General features: G+C 42.3%; 1 non-coding gene across 1 annotated transcript; it reads left to right on the top strand.

Annotated features, from left to right (window-relative positions):
* The first annotated feature begins 22,212 nt into the window (after window positions 1-22,212).
* LOC142871980 (U2 spliceosomal RNA) lies at window positions 22,213-22,409 on the top strand. The gene has a single exon (XR_012920242.1). It is a non-coding gene; the product is annotated as a U2 spliceosomal RNA (small nuclear RNA).
* Window positions 22,410-24,152: the final 1,743 nt, after the last annotated feature.

Consider the following 24,152-nt stretch of genomic DNA (forward strand, 5'->3'; position numbering starts at 1 on the left):
CAGGTTTTATATCCTTTGCTTTTGGCCAAGTACTTCAGGGTGGGCGTTTTAAAATCGAATAAGCAAATAAAACCATGAGGTTAAAATCATAGCCTATATCCTATTTATATCAATTAAATGTGTTTAATTTTACAGCCACAGAGTAAATTTCTAATTCTGGCTTTCTATCTGGATGTGTCAGGATAGTCTTGGCTACGTTTCAGTAATTCCCCAAAAGGCAAACTCTAAAATATCAGTGGCTTAACTCAAAAAAGCTTTATTTCTCAATTATATAAAACCTAATGTGTTTTGGATGTCTTTATTCCACTGGGTAGCTATGTCAGCTGAAATGCCCGGCCTCCAAGGTCCTGAGTCAGGAAAAGAAAGAGATGCAGGAATCATTACATTACCAGCTTTCTTTCTGAGATAGAGCCACTTAGAGTGCCGTGGCATCAGCCTAGCTCACAGCAACCTCAAACTTCTGGGCTCAAGTGATCCTTCTGCCTCAGCCTCCCAGGTAGCTGGGACTACAGGCATGCGCCACCATGCCCAGCTAATTTTTCTATTTTTTGTAGAGATGGGATCTCACTCTTGCTCAGGCTGGTGTCAAACTCCTGAGCTCAAGCAGTCCTCCTGCCTTGGCCTCCTAGAGTGGTAGGATTACAGACGTGAGCCACCCATTACCAGCTCTTAATTGCCCCAGCCCACAAGTAACAAAGGTTATTCCCACTCACAGTCCATTGGCCAGAACTTGTCACAAGCTACAACCTCCCTGAAAGGCATGCTGGGAAACGTAGGGGAGCCCATGGGGATTTGGTAAGCACTGCCTTACCACAAAGTAATTTGGTTATGTGACATCAAGTGAGGTTATGAATCTAATAATTCACTCACTCATTCACCAAAACATATTTATTGAAGACCGACAATGTGTTGGGTGTTGTGCTTATATTCTAGTGGGGAATGATAGACAATGAATGAGATAGAAATTAAACAAACAAGGCCCAGCGCGGTGGCTCACACCTGTAATCCTAGCACTCTGGGAGGTGGAGGCGGGAAGATCGCTCAAGGTCAGGAGTTCGAAACTAGCCTGAGCAAGAGCGAGACCCCTGACTCTACTAAAAATAGAAAGAAATTAATTGGCCAACTAAAAACATATAGAAAAACTTAGCCGGGCATGATGGTGCATGCCTGTAGTCCCAGCTACTCAGGAGGCTGAGGCAGTAGGATCGCTTGAGCCCAGGAGTTTGAGGTTGCTGTGAGCTAGGCTGACGCCATGGCACTCTAGCCTGGGCAACAGAGTAAGGCTCTGTCTCAAAAAAAAAAAAAAAAAGAAAGAAAGAAAAGGAAATTAAGCAAACAAGAAGATAATCACAGACTGTGATGTATACCTACTTAAGTCACTGAACATGGCCTCTCCGCTATAGTGATGTTTGTCTAGTTTTGGATTCTAGGTAGATACTAAAGAGTCAACAATAAGACTATTTTTCATTAACCTTACCTCCTCCTCTTCCATGATTGGACACCAATATTGGGGTTCCATCAAATTTTATTAACATGCAAAGTTTTTCAAAATATGTTAAATTAAAATATAAAAATTCAAGTTAAAATGGTATGTACACTATAATCCTACCCTGAGAAGTGGAGACAGTGAGACAATACGGAAGTCCATGCATTACTGTGCTAACAGAGCAGTTTCTGGATGTTGAGATTATACATGATTTTCCTTTCTTTATTTCATTTATAGCAACTCATATATTTTCCAACTTGCCTATAAGAAACATTGGTTATTAATATAATAATGAAAAATGAAACCCTCTATATGGGTTAAAAGGCTAAATAATTCATAGCTTATATAAATTATCCCAGGAGAACAAAGGTGTAACTTTTTTGAGTTTGCTGTTGGGAGAGGCAAGAAGGCAGCCAAATTTGGAACATGTGGAGGTGTTCTCAGAGTTACAGCTGTTTTTCCCTTCTGGGATGGGGAAGGTGGGCTTTCTTGGAAGAGAGAAAAAAGAGAGAGAGAGATAATGGTACCATGCTCTATAAAGAGGGAATGTGGCTGTTCTTCTGGAATAAATCTGAGAGGCTTTTCTACTCTAAATTTTGCATGCTGTTTAAAATCATCTGCCCTAGGGAGGGAGTGTGCCAGTCACCTGGATGACAGTGCAGTGCAGGGTGAGACCTAGAGATGTTGCAAATCAGCATCCTCTGTAAGTTCCAGGAGAATGGGGGAGTCCACTGTCTTTGGCCCAAGCGACAAGCATCAGAAAACACTTGTCGAGATTTCTGAGCCCAGAGTCACTAGTGAGGTAAATGCACATGGCGAGATGGCAATGTTGCCTGGAGATTCTTCTGGGCATTAGAACAATAATATTAATAACATAATAATAATGCACAGTTGTGGAGGTCTTCATAGAATGCCAGGAAATGTGCTACGTGCATTATCTGTGATATCTCATTCATATTGTGTATAGATTCATTCATATCCATGTTATATAATGTATTGTATTTTTTTTTTTTTTTTTGAGACAGAGTTGCACTCTGTTGCCCAGGCTAGAGTGCCATGGCGTCAGCCTAGCTCACAGCAACCTCAAACTCCTGGGCTCAAGCAATCCTTCTGCTTCAGCTTCTGAGTAGCTGGGACTATAGGCACATACTACCATGCCTGGCTAATTTTTTCTGTTTTTAGTTGTTTTGGCTAATTTCTTTCTATTTTTAGTAGAGACAGCGTCTCGCTCTTGCTCAGGCTGGTCTCGAACTCCTGAGCTCAAGTAATCCACCCACCTTGGCCTCCCAGAGTGCTAGGATTACAGGCGTGAGCCCCCCTGTAATGTATGTTATTGTTTTAATACCTTGACCTATTCTGTGGTGGCATAGTCTCAAGGAGGGTCGTATGAGGAAGAAGGACACTTTGAGGCTCAAGCAGGTGACGATTTCTAGGTACAAAGGGGAACGGCCCAGGAAGCATGGCAGAGAGCCCATGCAGCAAGTGATGCAGAGGTTGTATTAATAATAGATATATAAAGTGATTTACTATTTCTGGATGGGAAAAGTTCTGGATGGGAAAGGATCCTTCTTCTCACTCCACTGAATGCTAAAGAATTAGAATCAGGCCAGGCGCGGTGGCTCACGCCTGTAATCCTAGCACACTGGGAGGCCAAGGCAGTCGGATTGCTTGAGGTCGGGAGTTCCAAACCAGCTTGAGCAAGAGCGAGACCCTGTCTCTCCTATAAATAGAAAGAAATTAATTGGCCAACTAATTTATATAGAAAAAATTAGCCGGGCATGGTGGCGCATGCCTGTAGTCCCAGCTACTTGGGAGGCTGAGGCAGCAAGATTGCTTGAGCCCAGGAGTTTGAGGTTGCTGTGAGCTAGGCTGACGCCACGGCACTCACTCTAGCCTGGGCAACAAAGTGAGACTGTCTCAAAAAAAAAAAAAAAAAAAGAATTAAAATCAGAGAAGAAGGCAACTGGGGAATGATCCAGAACATGGCAAGTTATCCTTCCTCTATTTTGCCTCTATTCCCATAAGCACGTGTTCCGTTCCCATCCCATCTTTGGGCCACAATTCTGGAATAATGGAAACATCTGCTTTAAGCCAAAAGTGAAGTCCAAGCCATATCTTGAATGGCTGTTTCTCAAGCCATGGGCAATAAAATATATTTGAAAGAAAAGCCAAAAAGCCGCCCAGAATCAAACACATTAATAGGCAAAAAAGAAAAAATAATCATCACACTAAATGAGAAACCTAAAACCCAAAACAGCTTCATGTCAGTTCAGGTTTTGTGAGTATTTTGTAAAGTACCACCCACGCCTAATAACCCGTGTGCTTCACCCACACTTTGAGATTTTCTTTTTCAAGAAAAAATTTTTATAAGATTTTTTTTTTTAATTTTCAGAGTTTGAGGATTTGGGAACCGTAATTAAGGAACTGTAATGGGGATTTATAGTTAAAACTTTTACAATGTACATGGTGTACTTTTTCAGTAAAAATATAATGATTTATTAACAAAGTTTGTAAAACTAAAGAACAGATAAAACTCTAGTTTCTGCCCATCTGATAGCCAGAGCTCCTAATTATCTTTTATGGAGGTTATAAACTAACAAAAGCATCAATCCTTTAATTTGAATTTCTTTCTTCCACTTGTTTTCTAGACAACAGCCGGTTCACCTGTTTTTCCTTCCTGTTTCTGCTGAAATGCCTGCGGTTCACAGGAGTGTGCAGACACCCCGCCCAGGCCTGCCTTCTGCCTGGCGCTCGGTCCTCACTTGTGACATTATTTGAGCTACACTCACAGTTGCTCCCTCCCCTTTGTTCCTGAGCTGCAACAGATGTTTTACGGATTTTTTGGATAGCTTTATATATCTAAACACTGAGCTTCACCTTTAGACCTGCAACATTTCGCCTGGTGCCCCGTTCCTTGTTTGCCTTAAGTCCCATTGACAGCCATGTTCCGAGTCTGAGGCTGCCCTTGAAATGTTTCCACCCCACTCTCACTCCTTTGTCATCAGTAATGCCTTTCCCTCCAAAGATTTGATTTCATTATTCTGTTACTTCTCACGTGGTCTCTCAAATTCAGTCAAGACCCATTCATGGAATCACCAAGTCTGAAGTTGTAGGGACTGGATATGTTGCAGTAAGAGCCTCAGCCAGAGGTGGGGACCCTGCAGCCTTAAGGCCACATGTGGCCTTCTAGGTCCTTAAGTGCGGCCTTTTGATTGAACCCAAATTTTATATAACAAATCCTTTTATTTTTATTAAAACATTTCTGTTCATCTTTTATATTTGTATTTTATTTTTAAAACGAACATAGGCCGGGCGTGGTGGCTCACGCCTATAATCCTAGCACTCTGGGAGGCCAACGCTGGTGGATAGCTAAAGGTCAGGAGTTCAAAACCAGCCTGAGCAAGAGTGAGATCCCGTCTCTACTAAAAATAGAAAGAAATTAATTGGCCAACTGAAAATATATAGAAAAAATTAGCTGGGCATGGTGGTGCATGCCTGGTAGTCCCAGCCACTTGGGAGGCTGAGGCAGGGGGATTGCTTGAGCCCAGGAGTTTGAGGTTGCTGTGAGCTAGGCTGACGCCACGGCACTCTAGCCAGGGCAACAAGAGTCAGACCCTGTCTCAAAAAAAAAAAAAAAGAATAAAATAAGTTTCAATTAAATAATCCTCCCAGATTGATTAGCACAATTAGAGCATTAGCAAGCCATAAGGGCTAAATTGATGGCTGCTATGCTTATGGTTTAGTTCAAAGTTTCCCCACCTGACTGGCGCCATTGCCACACAAGGCTGGTTGGCGAGAGTTTATGGGATCGAGTACGCCAGTCTGTTATCAGGTTTTGACAATAGTGCACTGTGTTTCTGTTTGAAGTGGAATTTGTGAATAGTTGCACAGCTCGACAGTATTTTTTAATTCTGTCTGCTTGACAGCCCATCATGTCAAAAAAGACCAAGAGAGCACTGAAGGAAGAAAACAGATTTTTTATGAGAATTGGGAATTGCAATATTATTTTGTTTTTGCTAAAGATAAAATGATTTGCTTGCTTTGTGATACTGCAATATCAACATTAAATAAATTCAATGCTCATCAGCATTATAACACTGATAAGGACCACACATATTTTAAATTAGAAACAGAGGCGTGAAAGTTTGTATTGCAGATATTAAAAGATGAAAAGCAAAAGCAAAGACAATTATTTCAAGCAGTAATAAGACCTGGAAACAATGCTATTGAAGCAACTTATAAAGTAGCTTATATACTTGGGGGGGAAAGGGAAGCAGTAATGTAGAAATTGTGAAAGAATGCATTGTCAAAGTTGTAGAATGCGTTAGACCCCAATAGCGTTTCAAAGTACAATTGCCTGTTTCAAGGAGAACCATAACTGATGGGCAGCATGAATTAGCCTTCAACTTAACAGAACAACTTCATGCAATACTTCATAAGGAAAATATATATTATTCAATCACTTTGGATGAATCAACTGATACTACAGACTTGGTGCAGGTTTTATTCTTCATTTGGGTCATAACAGAAGATTTTCTTTGCTACAAAGAGTTACTCGCCTTGGGGACTCTTGCAAACAGAACATGGGGAATAGGTATCTTCAACAACTTTCAAGATAAATGTTGTGAAGTTGGACTGAATTTGGTAAGTTTAGTGAGTGCATATACAGAAGGCACACCTTCCATGACAGGAAAACATGAAGGATTTTTTGCATAGATTAAAAAGGATTAGTAGATTCAGATGCTCTCATTTCTTTTCATTGTATCTTGCATCAACAAAATCTCTGTGCTAATGCTACTACTATTTTTAGTGACACTTTGCAACAAGTTATAAATATTGTTGACTATATTCCTGCAAATATGGGTATATACAACCAAATGAGTAAGATGTGCAACATTTGGGGGATGGACACGCTTGAAGCTCTTACTCAAGGGGGGAGGGGGGCATGGGCAATATATGTAAACTTAACACTTATACTCCCATAATATGTTAAAATAAATAAATAAATATATATATATTTCATGCAAATGCATCATGGCATCATCAGTTTTTTAACATGCTAAAGTTGCAGGATGAGGTTTTCAGTGTGGATTTGCCATATCATTCTAAAGTATGTTGGCTATTGCAGGGACAGGTTTTAGCCAAAATTTTATCTCTGAAAGGATAATTACATTTCATGAAGAACAGAATCAGCAATGGGAAGTATTGAGAGAAGATTTCTATAGGAATGCAGCATTTCTGTGTGATACTATGTCAAATCAAAACGACTTGAATATTTCTTTGCAAAGTAAAACTAAGTCTATATATGATACATGGCAAAAAAAAAAAAAAAATCCAAGCATTTCAAACAAAGCTGTGTTTTTTCAAAACACTCCTTCAAAAGGAAACATTTTCCCCAGTTAGCAAAGGTGACTGATGAGCAGGATGATATATGCAAATCATTTGAAGAATACACAGCTGTTACAGACCTATTAATTGGAGAATACAATGAAAGGTTCACTGACTTTGAGAATCATGACGTCACACTCAAATTAGCATTTCAGCCTTGCCTAGTTTATATCACCAAGGCACCTAAGGAATCGTAGATGGAATTGATTGAACTCTCAGTGGATGACATTTTAAAGTCATTGTTTGATGCTAAGAAAGATCCAATTGAAATATGGAAAAATGCAGTAGAATACCTACACCTTTGGCAATATGCCCCAAAAATGCTTTCTTGCTTTTCAACCACTTATTGGTGCAAATCTACATGCTCCTACCTAACCCAAATCAAGATGCCCTTAAGGTGACAAATGACTGATACCCATGTAGAGAATCAATTGAAACTGGGGACCTCCATGCTGCAACCAAATATTCCAATGTTTTCCAATAAAAAGTAGACACAACAAAGTTACTAAAAGATTAACTGTAAAATTCACAAATAGTTTTCATTTTTTGAAATTATTATGTACATAGTAGTTAGATTTTTACCAAATAACGTGCACTTTTAGGTATATCTAATTGAAGTTTCTTGAATGCAGCCTTATTTGATTATAGCTAAACGAATGTGACCTTCTAACATTAAAAGGCTCCTCACTCTTGGCCTCAACCTTGCCCTGTGTGTGCCACCTGTCACTCTGTGGGCTTGAGAAAGCCACAGAAGCCCTGTAAGATCTGCTGTGGGGAGGTTTGTCCAGCACTTCTTCTCAATGCCTTCCCGTGCTCGGCTGAACAACCGTCCCTGAACTTGTCTACTCAGGCACGTGGGGTTTCATAGAGAGGATCTCACCAACAATTTTCCATCATATCTCAATGGGGAGAGAGGTTCAATGTGCCGATTGAAACAAGTTTAGGGACTTAAGGCACAGCAGCAAGCAAGAGAACACTTTTCTGGAAGTCCATGCTCTTCTGGACAAAACCAAAGGAGAAGTACTGCATGAGCAACCTGCTAAGGCCTTCGCCTCCTCAAGAACAAAATGGTCTCCAGTAGACCATTTACATCAAAAATTATGTAATGCTTAAGACTTTTAGTTCTTTTGTGGTCTTTCTGGCTGCACACTAGTCTAGCATGGCCTTCAATGGTTCCAAATGGCCCTGTGGGTTACCTGCCTTTACAATGATCCTTTAAGACAAAGGCCCTGGTCGACGCTGTGGATCACGCCCGTAATCCTAGAACTCCAGGAGGCTGAGGCAGGAGGATTGCTTAAAGTCAGGAGTTCGAGACCAGCCTGAACAAGAGTGAAAGCCCATCTCTACTAAAAATAGAAAAAATTAGCCGGGCATGGTGTCGTGCACCTATACTCCCAGCTACTGGGGAGGCTGAGGCAGAGGATTGCTTGAGCCCAGGAGTTTGAAGTTGTTGTGAGCTAGGCTGATGCCACGACACTCTAGCCCGGGCGACAGAGTGAGACTCTGTCTCAAAGCAAACAAACATAAAAAGCAGTGGGTGTCTGACTGCAAGATCCTCTAGTTCTTGAGCAGACTGAACTATAAAATGCATTCACATGGCTTATTCTATTAATGCAAATAATACTGTACTCTAGCCATGGCAACAAAGCCAGACTCTGTCTCAAAAAGAAAAAAGAAAGAAAGAAAAGAAAAAGACAAAAGCCCAGGAAAAAGACTTCTAAAACCACTGCTGGTGTGTTCTCCCTTAAAAGAAACCTCCTGCTGTCCACACTGAGAGACTTCCCAGAAAGCAGTGTCAGAGCCTGAGAAGGATGAAAAGGGCACCCAGGGGTGGGGGTAGCCAGGGCAGCTGTCAGAGGGGGTTGGGAGCCCAAGCAGGGTGGGAGGGTATACACCTGGGGGGTGGAGGGCCGGAGCACTGGCGGGATGAGGAGTTGTCTTTGTGGGGGAGGAGGCAGCAGAGGTGATGGGAGATTGGCTCCATATAGGAAGATGGGGGCAAATGAGTAAATTAAGGATAACCGAGCCAGCATGGACCCTGTGATATCACTGTGACCTTGTGGTTTTTGATAGATAGGTAGATGATAGAGAGATGGAGATTTAGACACAGAAACAAATATATATGTCGTGTGTGTGTGTATTCTCTAGCTCTATTGAAGGGAGTCATGAGCACATGATGATGAACACAGCTCAACAGCAGTGAGCACATCTAGCACCCAGATCTTGTTCTTAAATACCATTCTCTTCAAAAATAACCCAGGGTTTCTTACACAAATGGCTGATTCCAAGGCTGGAGCTGGAGAAGTATGGAATCATCTGGAATATCTTATTGATCCAGAAATCAAGTAAATGCTCAAAGAATGATGGGCCATGTTGAAAGGACACAGGAACCAGCTTGAAGGAGCCCTAAGTGCCCAAATCTTTTTTTTTTTTTTTTTTTTTTTGAGGCAGAGTCTCACTCTGTTGCCCAGGCTAGAGTGTCGTGGCATCAGCCTAGCTCACAGCAACCTCAAACTCTTGGGCTCAGGCGATTCTTCTGCCTCAGTCTCCCGAGTAGCTATGACTACAGGCATGCGCCACCATGCCTGGCTAATTTTTTCTATATATTTTTAGTTGGCCAATTTCTTTCTTTCTTTTTTTTTTTTTAGTAGAGACGGGATCTCGCTCTTGCTCAGACTGGTTTCAAACTCCTGACCTTGAGCGATCCGCCCCCACCCCTGGCCTCCCAGAGTGCTAGGATTACAGGCATGAGCCACCACACCCGGCCTAAGTGCCCAAATCTTAGGCAATTTGACTATCAAAATAAATAATGACAATGTATTCTAACTCATTGAATGAAATACGAAATCATTAGTCCATATTGATATACATACATTCAAAATTTGATGAGGAACAGGCTATTTACATAGTTTCAAAGTATCGCCCCACAAAATACTTACTATCTAAATAGTGATGCACTAACTACACATGGTGAAAGGGTAACTTTACAGTGGGTTAGCTTGGCAGACATCACTTCAAATCAGGTGACCAAGGAAGCAGCATAGTAAATAACACACATCAAAATTGGGCGCTACCTCGTGGGATGCAATGAGAAAAATACAGTATCACTTCTGTAATAATAAAATAACTGCCCATACTCTTCAAACATATCAAAGGCATGGAAGTCAAGGAAAGACTGTGGAAGTTTCAGATGGAAGAAGAGAAAAAAGATGACAACTAACTGCAATGCTTGATTTCAAACTGGACTTTTCTTACCATAAGGGACAATTGGCAAAACTTGAATGGGTGTGAGGATTAGATGGTAGAAATGTGTCAATATAAGTTTCCTGCCTTGGATGGGTGTGCTATGGTTATTCGGGAGAATGGCCTTGTTTGTATTATAGAAAATGAATGTTGAAGTCCTCAGCAGCAATGAGCATTAGGTTGGCAATTTGCCCTCAGTTGGTTAAGGCAAAAAAGAGGAGTCCTTTTTTTTTTTGTAGTTGCAACTTTTCAGTCCATTGCTTCAAAATAAATTTTTTTTTTTTTTTTTTTTTTTTTTTTTTTTTTTTTGAGACAGAGTCTCGCTTGTTGCCCAGGCTAGAGTGAGTGCCGTGGCGTCAGCCTAGCTCACAGCAACCTCAAACTCCTGGGCTCAAGCAATCCTGCTGCCTCAGCCTCCCGAGTAGCTGGTACTACAGGCATGCGCCACCATGCCCGGCTAATTTTATATATATATATACATTAGTTGGCCAATTAGTTTCTTTCTATTTATAGTAGAGACGGGGTCTTGCTCTTGCTCAGGCTGGTTTCGAACTCCTGACCTCGAGCAATCCGCCCGCCTCAGCCTCCCAGAGTGCTAGGATTACAGGCGTGAGCCACCGCACCCGGCTACAAAATAAATTTTGTATTAAAAAGAAAGAAGCCACCATCACTGAGGTAAGCTGAGGATGTCTCTATTGCTCAAAATCTAAAGTATGAAACAATCAAGATTGAGACTGGTTGCTACTCCCCAAATTTTTAATAATATTGTGCCTTCATCTCTTAACTATGATTCCATATCTCTTCTTGTATCCTTCCGTGAGTGACAATCTGTATCTAGTTTAGGACTGTAAAAAACAAACAAAAAAATGATTGACAAAATTAGGGTGGGCCAAATACATTGATTTTTTTTTTTTTTTGCCCTTTCTTGAATATCTTTGCTGTCATTTATTTTCCATTCAGAATTGAAGCTATGCAGCCATAAACATAATCATCCTCTTTGACCTGATAATTCCACTCCTGGGAATTTTGTCCCAGAAAATAACCCGGCAGAAGAAGACAAAAACAAATGCAAAAGATCTTCATGATAATATTACTCATGTAATTCCATGCTTTTGCCTATATTAGAGGATAGCCCTACAAGAAAGAAAACAATCCTATTACTGGCCCATCACAAAGGCAAATGGACCCCGAAGATGGTGAACATATTTTTTCATTTCCTATCTAGACATTGTAAAGGGAAACTGTTGTTTTTGCCTGGCCAACATCCGTTCCTCTTTCTTCTGGTAGCAACACCTTGAGTTTGCTTTGAGCAATTACCCCTCTGCCACTGTACACAGACTTGATACAACTATGAAGGAAGCCTGATCTCCCCTGGCCAAGTCCAGCTATACCAGTGACCGAAACTAATTTATCCTGAGAGCCCAATGCTGGAGACAGCCCTTTAGTTCCTCCTCCCTGGATTTCTGGAGCTTCTCTGTGCCTGCCCTCTCTAAGTCTAGTTCATAATTTATCTTTGAATCTTATGACCTACTCATCTCTTTCCAGTGCTTAAGTTACCTATAGTTGGGTTCTATTGTTGGAAACCATAAACCCCTTACTGTCCATCTTGAGTCTTCCATGGATGGGTTTCCAAGAATTTCTTCTATGTTCTCCCTGATTCTTTGTCTTTTTAAAAAAATTTCCTCTCCTTTTCCTCCAGAGTAACATGGTCCTTCTTGCATTGCCCATAAAGTTATTAGTATCTCCAATCTGGGAGAGGCAACATCAGGGCTTTACCATTCTTCATGGGGGAAGCACTGGCTTTGAGATTCTTGTTTTGTTTTGTTTTGTTTTTGAGACAGAGTCTCACTCTGTTGCCCAGGCTATAGTGCAGTGGCATCAGCCTAGCTCACAGCAACCTCAAACTCCTGGGCTCAAGCAATCCTGCTACCTCAGCCTCCCGAGTAGCTGGGACTACAGGCATGCGCCACCATGCCCGGCTCATTTTTTCTATATATTTTTAGTTGGCCAATTAATTTCTTTCTATTTTTAGTAGAGACAGGGTCTCACTCTTGCTCAGGCTGGTTTTGAACTCCTGACTTTGAGCAATCCTCCCTCCTCAGACTCCCAGAGTGCTAGGATTACAGGCGTGAGCCACCGTGCCCAGCCGGGCTTTGAGATTCTTTAGGGGAGAACATCCATTGGAAAAACAAACCTTTCCCATGACATACCTAATTTCTACTGGAAAAAAAAAAAAAAACAACCAGGCGCTATGGCTTACACCTGTAATCCTAACACTCTGGGAGGCCAAGGCGGGAGGATTGCTTGAGGTCAGGTGTTTGAGACCGGCCTCAGCAAGAGCAAGACTCTGTCTCTACTAAAAATAGAAAGAAATTAGCCACACAACTAAAAATAGACAAAGCTACCCAGGAGTGGTGGCACAGGCCTGTAGTGCCAGCTACTGGGAAGGCTGAGGCAGGAGGATAGCTTGAGCCCAAGAGTTGCTATGAGCTAAGCTGATTAGGTTGATGCCATGGCACTCTAGCCCAGGCAATAGAGTGAGACTCTGTTCCCCTACCCTCTTTCTCTTCTTAATATCAACAACCTCTCATAGCAATATTTTGAACCATCATGGGGTTTTAGGGAGCTTTTTTTATTTTTCAAGACAGAGTCTTGGTCTGTCACTAGGGGTAAAGTGTAGTGGCACCATCATAGCTCACAGCAACCTCAAACTCCTGGACTCAAGTGTTCCTTCTGCCTCAGTCTCCCCAGTAGCTGGGATTACAGACATGCACCATGACGCCAAGCTAATTTTTCTATTTTTAGTAGAGACAGGGTCTCACTCTTGCTCAGGCTGTTCTTAAACTCCTGAGCTCAGCAATCCTCCCACCTCAGCCTCCCAGAGTGCTAGGGTTGCAGGCAGGAGCCACCCTGCCAGCCTTGAAGAATTCTTAAACTAACAGTTCTTTCCACTCTATCTATAAAACATCTTCTCTCACAAAAGGTGAAGAGAGAAAGAAAAGATAAATTTAAAGGTATAAGAAAATCTCATCTTTCCACATTTATAAGAGAGCAAATTATCTCAGATATTCTGTTGTAAAAAACAACAAAAAAAGGAATATAAGAGAGCAAATTAGAAACTATTTAGGTGTCCAAGAGACTGGTACAAGAATACCTACTTACTCAGCAAAGCCATTAAAAATAATTATGCCATATATACCAGATAATTATTATACCATAGCCAAATAGAGCCCCAATATATACCAAATAGAACATCTTGCTATCATAGCAAGAGTTTCCCAAGGAGAGGAAATAAATATGAGGTAGAACACAAAAAGTCTGCCATACACAAAAATGGGTGCCTTGAGTGGCATGCTACAAAAAACTAAAAACCTCTTTACAGAAAGGCAAGAAACTCTTCCCCAGAGAAGGGGACTTCCACTGGACTACCAAAATCCATGAACAAGCAAATTCTTAGAAAAAACCCTAGTAGCTTTTCTTTTTATTTGCTGAGTTCAACTCTGTCCTCGCTTTTTCTAGGTACAAATCCGTAAGAAGGTAGCTGACCTGGGCTTGAGTCCTCACAGAACCCTCTTCCTGCCTGTCACGACCAGTCTAGGGCTGGGCACGTGACTCAACTAGTGACATTTTTCTGCTGAGGCTGATAGGAAATCCTGTTCCTTCTTTGACCTTGAGCTGTACTCAGGGGACCTCAGCTTGGTCAGCAGTCACCCCACCTTAGGGAGAAGCCTGGGAGAAAGATAAGCGATAAGCCGACCCTGGAATGTAGGAGCCGGCCCGAGTGCCTGGAGCTGCCCTCAGCCTTGCAGTCAGTCTTCCATTCCGTGGGATCTTCCAACAATGCCTCCTTTTTCCTTAAACTGGATGAGTTGAGTTTCTGTCATAGCTGAGAGTCCTGCCTGATACCATCATCCACCTAAACAAATGGTGGCCAAATGCATCTCTAGAACTGCTGTCATTTCCACAGTGTTTTGCATGATTTTTGGTAGCCAGTAAGCCTGGCCTTGGTGGTGTTCTAAAGTGATCTGCAGGCATAGCAACCAAGACAAGCCCAAGCAAAAGTCCAAGGAGCAATCAGGAGCCACAGTTAGACGTTGTCTTATAAAGTAATCCTCTTTTCTTTCCTTTGGCCATGCAAAACTACACTGTCTTCAGGCTTGCCTAAACAAATGACCTTCACACTATCATACAGAAATCATTTATCATGTTTAAAAAATACTGCGCTAGAGGAAAAGGCCTGAAAACTAATAGGTGTCACTATCCACGACAACTGTCCCATTGCTTTTACCTAGTTTGAATTTGCCATTTTGTACAGCAGAGGCCACAACTAAACGGCCCTGATAGCCACGGAAGCCAGGGCAGACAAAGCAGTGAAGAAGTTAGGCTGGCAATTTGGAAAGAGAATAAAAGGGACTTTTGACTGCACCAAGCTTTGAAATGTGGGTCCAGGCCAAGTTTACTTAAACCCAGTGGGTCATGTGTAAAATAAATAAAGATTCACCATGTGTTTTAATTTGCAATTATCAGCAATTATTTACTTAATTCAAATTTGCTGTTAACAGTTATAACAGAGACCAAGCAATTGTGACAACCATCTGGAACACCAGGGTTTATACGAAGATTTTATATTGTCTGAACGCAAGATTTATTGCCAAGTGAGAGAAGGCGGGGAGGGAGAGAAAACAAGAAAAACCCCAAAGAGTTCAGTTACAAATGATTAACACTAGACATACTTTATGAATTATCACTAGCTCCGATAATAGCTATATTGTATGACTTTCTAAAACTTTCAAAAATATATTTCATAAACATATATGTATGTGTGTGTGTGAAGAGGGAGAGTGTTAATTTTATGTGTCAACTTGGCTCAACTGTGGTATTCAGTCATTTGGTCAAACAATCAGTTTGAATATTTCTGTGAAGAGATTTTTTTTTAGAAGTTATTAACTTTTATTTACTTTTTTTTTTTTTGAGACAGAGTCTCACTGTGTTTCCTGGGCTAGAGTGCCATGGCGTCAGCCTAGCTCACAGCAACCTCAAACTCCTGGGCTCAAGCAATCCTACTGCCTCAGCCTCCCAAGTGGCTGGGACTACGGGCATGCGCCACCATGCCCAGCTAATTTTTTCTATATATATTAGTTGGCCAATTAATTTCTTTCTATTTATAGTAGAGACAGGGTCTTGCTCTTGCTCAGGCTGGTCTCGAACTCCTGACCTTGAGGGATCCTCCCGCCTCAGCCTCACCAGAGAGCTAGGATTACAGGCGTGAGCCACTGCGCCCGGCCAGAAGTTATTAACTTTTAAATCAGTAGATCTGAACGAAGCAGGGTAGCCTCCATAATGTGGGGGTCTTCAGCTAATCAGTCTAAGGCCTTAGGAGTAAAGACTGAGGTCCCTCAAGGAGGAAGAGACTCTGCCTTCAGACTCCAGCTGGGACATCAACTCTCACTGGAATCTCCAGCCTCTGCCCAGCCCTGAATGTTTTGGACTTACTGCCCCACGGTCGTGTGAGCCAAGTCCTTAAAATACCTCCCCTCACTCCCTGCTTAGCTTTGTATATCCCACTGGTTCTGTTTCCGTGGAGAACCCTGATTAATCCAATAGATGAATATGTGTGTGTGTGTGTGTGTGTGTGTGTGTGTATGCCCCAAATGTATACTTCAAAGTCAGGCTCAGAGTAAAATAATTAGACAGACTCTACACTGAATTAGGAAACATTATGGAAAGTACTAGTAACACAGGATCGGGGTTAGAACTTGACATCTAATTTCATTTGAATCCTTTACTTTGGCTTAATGAATAACACAATGCAGGGATTTATTTTAGTAGTATAGTTCCAAGTGATTTGATTCACAGTTTCTCTATAATTAAAGCCATTATTATTAAAAGTTATTATTCTATTCTTAAAAGGAGGCATATTGATTTTGGATTTTGCTTCTCGTTAAAGGATCTTACTTTTTTATTTTGACAGCAAAGTGGTATTTATTTTGGATTATAAGCAGGGCTTCTCAAACTTCAGAAGCCTCAAACTTGAGGCACTTATGACTCAGGATCTTTTTAAAATGTAGGTTCTAACTCCTTCCACCTGGGGCCTAAGAGTCTGCATTTTTGACAAACTCCCAGATGATGCCATCGCTGTTAGTCTGGGGCCCACACTTTGAGAAGCAGAGAACAGGAGCAGAGATTCTCAAGGTGGAGCAGGCATCGGAATCCCCTGCAGGGCTTGTTAAATAACAGACTGCTGGGTGGCACCCCCACAGTGTCTGATTGAGTGGGTTTGGGGTGCAGCCCAAGAATCTGCACTGCTGACAAGCTCCCCAGGTGGTACGGATGCTGCCGGCCTGAGGACAGCACTGTGAGACACAGAGAGCTAGAGTGATGTTTCCCTAATGGTGAGAATCTCCCAGAGCACTTTTTAAACTACAAATTCGCATGCCCCTCTCTTAAAGGGTTTGAGTCAGTAGATTTAGTGAGAACCCAGAAATCTGTGTTCTTTGAAAGGTAAAATGCTGAGCCAAAGAGTTGTCTCAATCCTGATGTTCTTCCAAACGCTGTGTCCATACAGAAGTGTGAACCCAAATGGACCAACCTGGGTCCCACCTCTGGAAGGGGGGCACATATTTACATATTTTTAACATTGCCGGTAATTCTGACCTATCACTGAGCTGAGAACCACCCAACTGGAGCCGTGGGCCCAACTGTGGCTGCACAACAGAGATTTCTTTTAAACTACTCAGTCCCTTCAGTTTCACCACCCCAGATTCTCATTGAATTCACATGGGGTGGGATCCTGGTTTGTTTGGATTTTTATTTTTTTTTTTTTTTTTGAGACAGAGTCTCACTTTGTTCCCCAGGCTAGAGTGCCCTGGCACTCAGCCTAGCTCACAGCAACCTCAAACTCCTGGGCTCAAACAATCCTCCTGCCTCAGTCTCCCGAGTAGCTGGGACTACAGGCATGTGCCACCATGCCTGGCTAATTTTTTTTTCTATAGATTTTTAGTTGTCCAATTAATTTCTTTCTATTTTTAGTAGAGACGGGGCCTCGATCTTGCTCAGGCTGGTTTTGAACTCCTGACCTCCAGCAATCCTCTCGTCTCGGCCTCCCAGAGAGCTAGGATTATAGGCGTGAGCTACCACAGCCAGCCTTGTTTGGATTTTTTTTAAACACTCTGAGTAGTTTCTAAGGTTCAGTGAAGGTTGAGAACATGGAATTGGAGTTTCAGGCCCCACTCAGTTTCAGGACAAATTGAAAACTACAAGGGCGCCTTCTCCCCTGAGACCTGGAGTAGAGTGAGCAACGGAGCCCACTCCACACACCCGGGACACACCTGGTCTTCTGAGGGCAGGACTCTTCTCTTGCGAGAAGCATGCTTGCACCCCGTGCGAGCACAGCATCCTCAAAGTGAGTGGAAAAAGTAACCTCCTCCATTTTAAAATCAGGTCTAAACCCATGCATTTATCATTTCGTTAAAAATATTTATTATGCTTCTATTATAAGCCAAGCATTAAACTAGAAGTTGTGAATATAATTAAGTCCCTGTTTTTCAAAAGCTTACGATCTAGTAAAAGATTCAAGCAAATAAATATTCCTTTGATTTACATCAACATTCCTATTTCCCGGGATTTAGGTGATGGGAGGGGGCGCTCTAAGCTCCCCCTCAGCATCAGAGAGATGCCACACAAGGTGTGAGACACACACTGTCTTCTCCCAGGTGCAACCCACCACACTAGGAAGGAACAGTGTCATTTTGTAGCCCCAATGACCAGATGTGTCCTTTGAGTGCTGTCTCATTGGATATATATATTAAAAAACAGAACTGGAAGTTTCTGTTCATTTAACACAGACAATTCTATTTTCTGCCACTCTCCATAACCTGAAATGCCCAACAAGGAGGAACTGTTGCTATATCCTAGAACACAAATAAGCTACCCTGGTGATGAGTCCAGAAAAAACCCCACAACTCACAAGGGGTCTGACACCCTCTGAGCCAAAGTCTCCCTGGCACTGCTGCGCTCCTGGCCACCTTCTTGTCATACATACAAGTCAGGAACCACCAGTCTGAACTCATGAGCAACTGTTCCTCATGGTGAGAGCATCTTGGGTTCCTGATATAAGAAGTCATCAATCAGCCAGCTGTTTTTGTCATTTCTGGTTAAAAGCACATAAAATATTTCCCAGTGCTTCTCGTCATCCCTCTTAATAGAAATGTTTCTACTGATTACCCACAGCCATGTTGTCAAACGAGCCACAGTCGGCTCTTAACATCTGGAGGGGAGGATACTGGCGAGCAGAGTTTTAATTTACTTAAGAGTTTTCTTTAATGAATCTCATTTGGCAGGAGGAAGTCATGACCAGGCATCATAACACCATCTAATCTGCCAGGAGCTTTTTCAAGTTGCTGTTTTTCCCTTTCCTCAATCAATCCTTATTACTCCTTTCAACATCCCCAAAGGGTCAAGACCCTGTAGCTAGAAAAATAATAAATTACATGGCTAGCTTTTCTTTCACTGAAAAATGTTTCACATTGCTTATCTTAATTTACCATTTTTCCTCCTCTAAATTGTACAGTTTGTGCCTGGCTAGAGGATCTCACTTAGTTGTAATGTTTAATACACACAGTCTTCAGGCTTTGCTGCAAAGAGAATTAATTTTGTAGGAAAATCGACAAGATGAATAAGTCTCCACTGCGGCCAGGTTCCAACGAGCAAAGCTTAAATCTGTTAGATGGGTCTCTTGGCTTCTCCAGCTCATTTCTGAGTTGAGTGAATTTTTTTTTTTTTTTATTTGTAGGAAATTGTTTATCATGAAATGAGAGTTCCTCGGGTATAAGAATAAACTTGGTGGTGTGACTGTGAGTACTGCTCAGCTGCTTGCCTGCTATAAACCCTGGACAAGTTACCTAAACTCTGTAAGCCTCAGTTCCTCATCCATAAAATAGGGCCAAAATAGCAATGACATCATGGACTTATAGCGAGCATTAAATGGCAGTGCCTGGACATTGGGCTGAGCGTCCTGTTTGGCCCTAGAGTAAACATTCAGTAAATGGTTGCTGCTAATATTTTATTGTTATTCTTTTTGGAACTAATAAGGAAGGGTTTGGATTAGGTAATATATAAACAATTATTTACTTTCCTTTTGATTAATAATTTTTATCCTGAATTGTCAAATCCTAGATATCTGCATATAGATATGCTTTTTTCAGCAGCTAGATTTTTGATGAATTTGTAGGGTGCTTCATAGAGACACAGCTTGCTTTGCCAATGTAAGAAAGAAACTGGCCAGGTGAGGTGGCTCACACCTGTAATCCTAGCTCTCTGGGAGGCCGAGGCGGGCGGATTGCTCAAGGTCAGGAGTTCAAAACCAGCCTAAGCAAGAAGGAGACCCTGTCTCTACTGTAAATAGAAAGAAATTAATTGGCCAACTAATATATATAGAAAAAATTAGCCGGGCATGGTGGTGCATGCCTGTAGTCCCAGCTACTCGGGAGGCTGAGGCAGCAGGATTGCTTGAGCCCAGGAGTTTGAGGTTGCTGTGAGCTAGGCTGACGCCACGGCACTCACTCTAGCCTGGGAAACAAAGGGAGACTCTGTCTCAAATAAAAAAATAAATAAATAATATAAAAAAAAGAAAGAAAGAAGCTTATTATTCAGAAAAATGTGGCAATTCATGAATTAGTAGCACTTCATCATACTTTACATCAAAGTGGAAAAAAATTCTTTAATCCTTTGTGTAAAAGCAAAATAACAGTGTTGAAGTGTTAAAAGATTGTAGAAAATGTCCTCATTTAATTATTTAACAATGCTCCTCCCCCATGAAGGAAGGTCGGATGGCCAGGAAGCATGAAGTTCAAAGTTTGAATTCCATTTCTGCTACCAACTAGTGACCTTGAGCAAGATTCAGTGTCCTCTTCAGTAAATTGAGGATAATAATATTTCATTGGACTCCACCATTTTGGGGTGAGAAATTGTGTGTTAATTCATTTGAAAGAGCTTCATAAATGTTTAAGTTATTATATTTGAAGGAAATGTGATATTGACAAAAATAATCTGCCATTGACTGTTGAAAGAATAAATTCTATTTTCCACGTTGAGATTATCCCCAATCTTACATGATATTTCAAGAGGAAGATGGATGGCCCTGTTGTGCACAAAACTGTGACGCCAGGGTTGCTATTGATCCATGCAGATGGAGAAGAATTAATGGATTCTCAAAGCTGAGGTCACAACTGTAGGTGTCACCAGGAAATTCCCTGCTGCTGCCTAAAGACAGCAACAAAGATGACAAAATAGAAGAGAAAGAGCTGAAGAGTCAATCCTCTAAGGTGCCTGCAGGGGTTAGATAGCCTAAGATGAATGTAAGCTATAAATAACATACCCTAGGTAGTTCAACTGAATTTGTGAATTTGTAACAGCATGTTAACATGAAAGCTCCTCCCAACCCAATTTAAGTTTGATTATAATAAAAGATACTCTCTATTTTGTGTGTGTGTGCATGATTTAGAACTAAACAGACATATGTGCTTCCGTAGCAGTGTCTCTTATTATTTCTTTCTTTCCAACACTCTCCACCAGATAAGATCAACTTTGGGATAGTTTGTTGGCTTCTTAAATTCATTTCATAAATAAAACAAATGTAGGCCGGGCGTGGTGGGTCACGCCTTTAATCCCAGCACTCTGGGAAGCTGAGGCGGGAGGATCGCTCAAGGTCAGGAGTTGGAAACCAGCTTGAGTTTGAGCAAGAGTGAGACCCTGTCTCTACTAAAAATAGAAAGAAATTAATCGGCCAACTAACAATATGTGTAGAAAAAATTAGCCAGGCATGGTGGCACATGCCTGTAGTCCCGGCTACTTGGGAGGCTGAGGCAGGAGGATTGCTTGAGCCCAGGTGTTTGAGGTTGCTGTGAGCTAGGCTGATGCCACGGCACTTACTCTAGCCTGGGCAACAAAGTGAGACTCTGTCTCAAAAAAAAAACACGACAAATGTAGTTTGGCAAACCACTTCCCAAACTCTCTCCCAAAAATAAAATTATTTCATAAAAAAGAAAATTGGTCCCATCATGAAGTCTAGAAATTATAGTAGCTTTTTATAATAATTAATTAAACATTTTTGTTTTCTTCCTTATGAAATGAATACTTAGTTTGACTGCTAAAGAAGATACACACTGATCCATACCACCAGAAGAAAGCAGTCTCGGGGAAGATGACAGAGCAGAAAGCAGATGCCAATCAGAAAGACCTACGGGTGTGCACCCTGACGGGTTTGCAGGCGTGCTGCCAGCCCCGGTGACCCCGGGCAGCTGAATGACAGTCTCACTCACTGTCCCCACACCTCCCAAGCCTATGCATACACGTAAGGTCACATTAATATCAATTCCAGACTAGGCACAGTGGCTCATGCCTATAATCCTTGCACTCTGGGAGGCCAAGGCAGGCGGATCGCTCAAGGTCAGGAGTTCAAAACCAGCCTGAGCAAGAGTGAGATCCCATCTCTACTTAAAATAGAAAGAAATTAATTGGACAACTAAAAATATATAGATCCAACTACTTTGGCTTCCTGAAAAAAAAAAAAAAAAGAAACAAAAATATATAGAAAACATTAGCCGGGCATGGTGGCGCATGCCTGTAATCCCAGCTACTCGGGAGGCTGAGGCAGAAGGATTGCTTGAGCCCAGGAGTTTGAGGTTGCTGTGAGCTAGGCTGACGCCACGGCACTCTAGCCCAGGCAACAGAGTGAGACTCTGTCTCAAAAAAATAAATAAATAAATAAATTCCAAATGACAGTGGCTTCTACCACCACTGTCGGGACCTCAGCCACTCCTCTCCCAAATCTGCCCCCCCCTCCCCCGTCATTTCTGGGAGTCTCCATAGTGGTGTCTCAGGCATGTCCTATAACAAATCTACCCATGTCTTCCTGCTTCTGCTGTCACTGCTGGACACCCAGTGGGACTTCAAACTAGACTGAAGGCCTAGATGGAGAGCAGGCACATGCCATCTCCTCCCCTGGTCCTTGTCCCTTCCACCCCCGTCTTCCCTCAACAAAAGAAGAAAACAAACAAAAACTCTCTCCTCCTTAAGTTAGAAAAAAAAAAAGGCTAACCACTTCTCAGCCTTTGGGCTGAGATCAAGTGTAGTATCTGTTCTTACCAGTTTAATATCTGAAACGTCCTCTATGCCAGGATAATATACACTAAATGGATTTCTGGAGCAGGGAGATGGACTAGGCGCTTGCTCCGTCCACTCCATCAATTACATCCACCGGTATTGCAGTACCTCCAGGAATGGTGTAGCCCCCCCAACCCCCTACACATACAAAAAGGCTCTAGAACATTGAACATATCAGTCAAAACAGGCCAAGTTATGTGGCAGTAACACATGAAACTGCCGGTGGGGAGGCACGGTGAAGGTTCACTTCTTGTGTCTCCTATGTGTCATGTGGGTTGTCAGGGCCCTCTGTTCCTCTGAGTCACCCAGGAAGCCAAGCTGACAGCGGCTCCATCTCAACACGCTCCCATGGCTTCTGTGGTCTGGCTCCTAAAGGCTGCTCAGATGTGAGACAAATCACTTCTAGACTCATTTCATCAGCCCAAGAAAGTCCCATGGACATGCCTAGCTTCAAGGGGACAAAAAAAGTGTAATCCTACTGCATGCTCAGAAGGAAGAGAACCAGACCATTTGTGAACAGCACTGATGACCACCAAATCAACCCACTCTCATTGACGTTCACCCCTGTTAAGTTTGCATACGGCCCAACTCTGAACCCACAGTGTGAGTTCAGCCAGAACCCTTGCTATACTGATGAGATGGTAAAATCACTTAATTTGGAAATTATTGTAGGCCCTACATAACCTTGTGGGACCAGGAGACTCGCACATAACTGGGAAGAGAAATGCTCCCATATTCAAAAATGCGTTTTCAACACCAAAAGAATACAGATATCTTAGAATTTGATCCAGAAAAAAATTTATGTATTTTTGACTCACACCTGTAATCCTAGCACTGTGGGAGGCTGAGGCGGGAGGATCACTTGAAGTCAGGAGTCACGAACAGCCTGAGCAAGAGGGAGACCTCATCTCTTCTACTAATAGAAAAAATTAGCTTGGTGTTGTGGTGTGCACCTGTAGTCCCAGCTACTTGGGAGGCTGAGGCAGGAGGATCGCTTGAGCCCAGGAGTTTGAGGTTGCTGTGAGCTAGGCTGATGCCAAGGCACTCTAGCCCAGGCAACAGAGAGAGACTCTGTCTCAGAAAAAACAAAATTATGTATTTTTTACTTTCTGTTGTGTGTAGTGAAGCAGCCACACCTACATTTAGGAGTTACCAAAGTTACTGAGGCCCTGTGATAGCACCATGGCACGGTCTTTAATTATATCGCCTCTCACCCTCACCACTGCTCCATAAGAAATATATCCTCATTTCGCTGTGAGGATTGGGGAGATGAATAATTTGCTTATGTTAGCCGTCAGCTTCACTTCTTCAAGTTGACCTTACTGGCACATTTTGTCCTTCAATGGGCCTCATTGTTTTTCTTCTTTTCTTTCTCCTTTGGTTCCCCTGTTTTGTTTTTGTTGTTGTTCGTTTGTTGTCCAGACAATAAATTTTCCAGCCAATTCCAAGGCTCTCTCCTGATTGGCTTTTTTTCCCCAGGCCTCAAGTATCTCTTCTTTGGCTCCACTCACCTTCATGCTAATACTATACAGGTGGCCATCTCCTCGACACCACCTAGGGACCCAGGAGCTGTCCTGCCCAAGACCCACCAGGCTCCCTTCTGTCAGCAGACCCAGGTGTGAATGGAGTTTCCATCCCTTACAGAGTGCGCAGCCTGGAGATTGTATACCCGTTAGCCCAGGGGTCCTCAAACTTATTAAACAGGGGGCCAGTTCACTGTCCCTCAGACCATTGGAGAGTGCGGACTGTGGGCCCCGGACAAGTCGGCTGCTAAGCAGGACAGGCAGCAGGGGCAAAAACACCCAGAGGACAGGATAAATGTCCTAGGTGGGAGGCATGTGGCCCATGGGCCCGTAGTTTGAGGACTCCTGCT

Source organism: Microcebus murinus, chromosome 7 (genome assembly GCF_040939455.1).
Source record: "Microcebus murinus isolate Inina chromosome 7, M.murinus_Inina_mat1.0, whole genome shotgun sequence".
NCBI lineage: Eukaryota > Metazoa > Chordata > Mammalia > Primates > Cheirogaleidae > Microcebus > Microcebus murinus.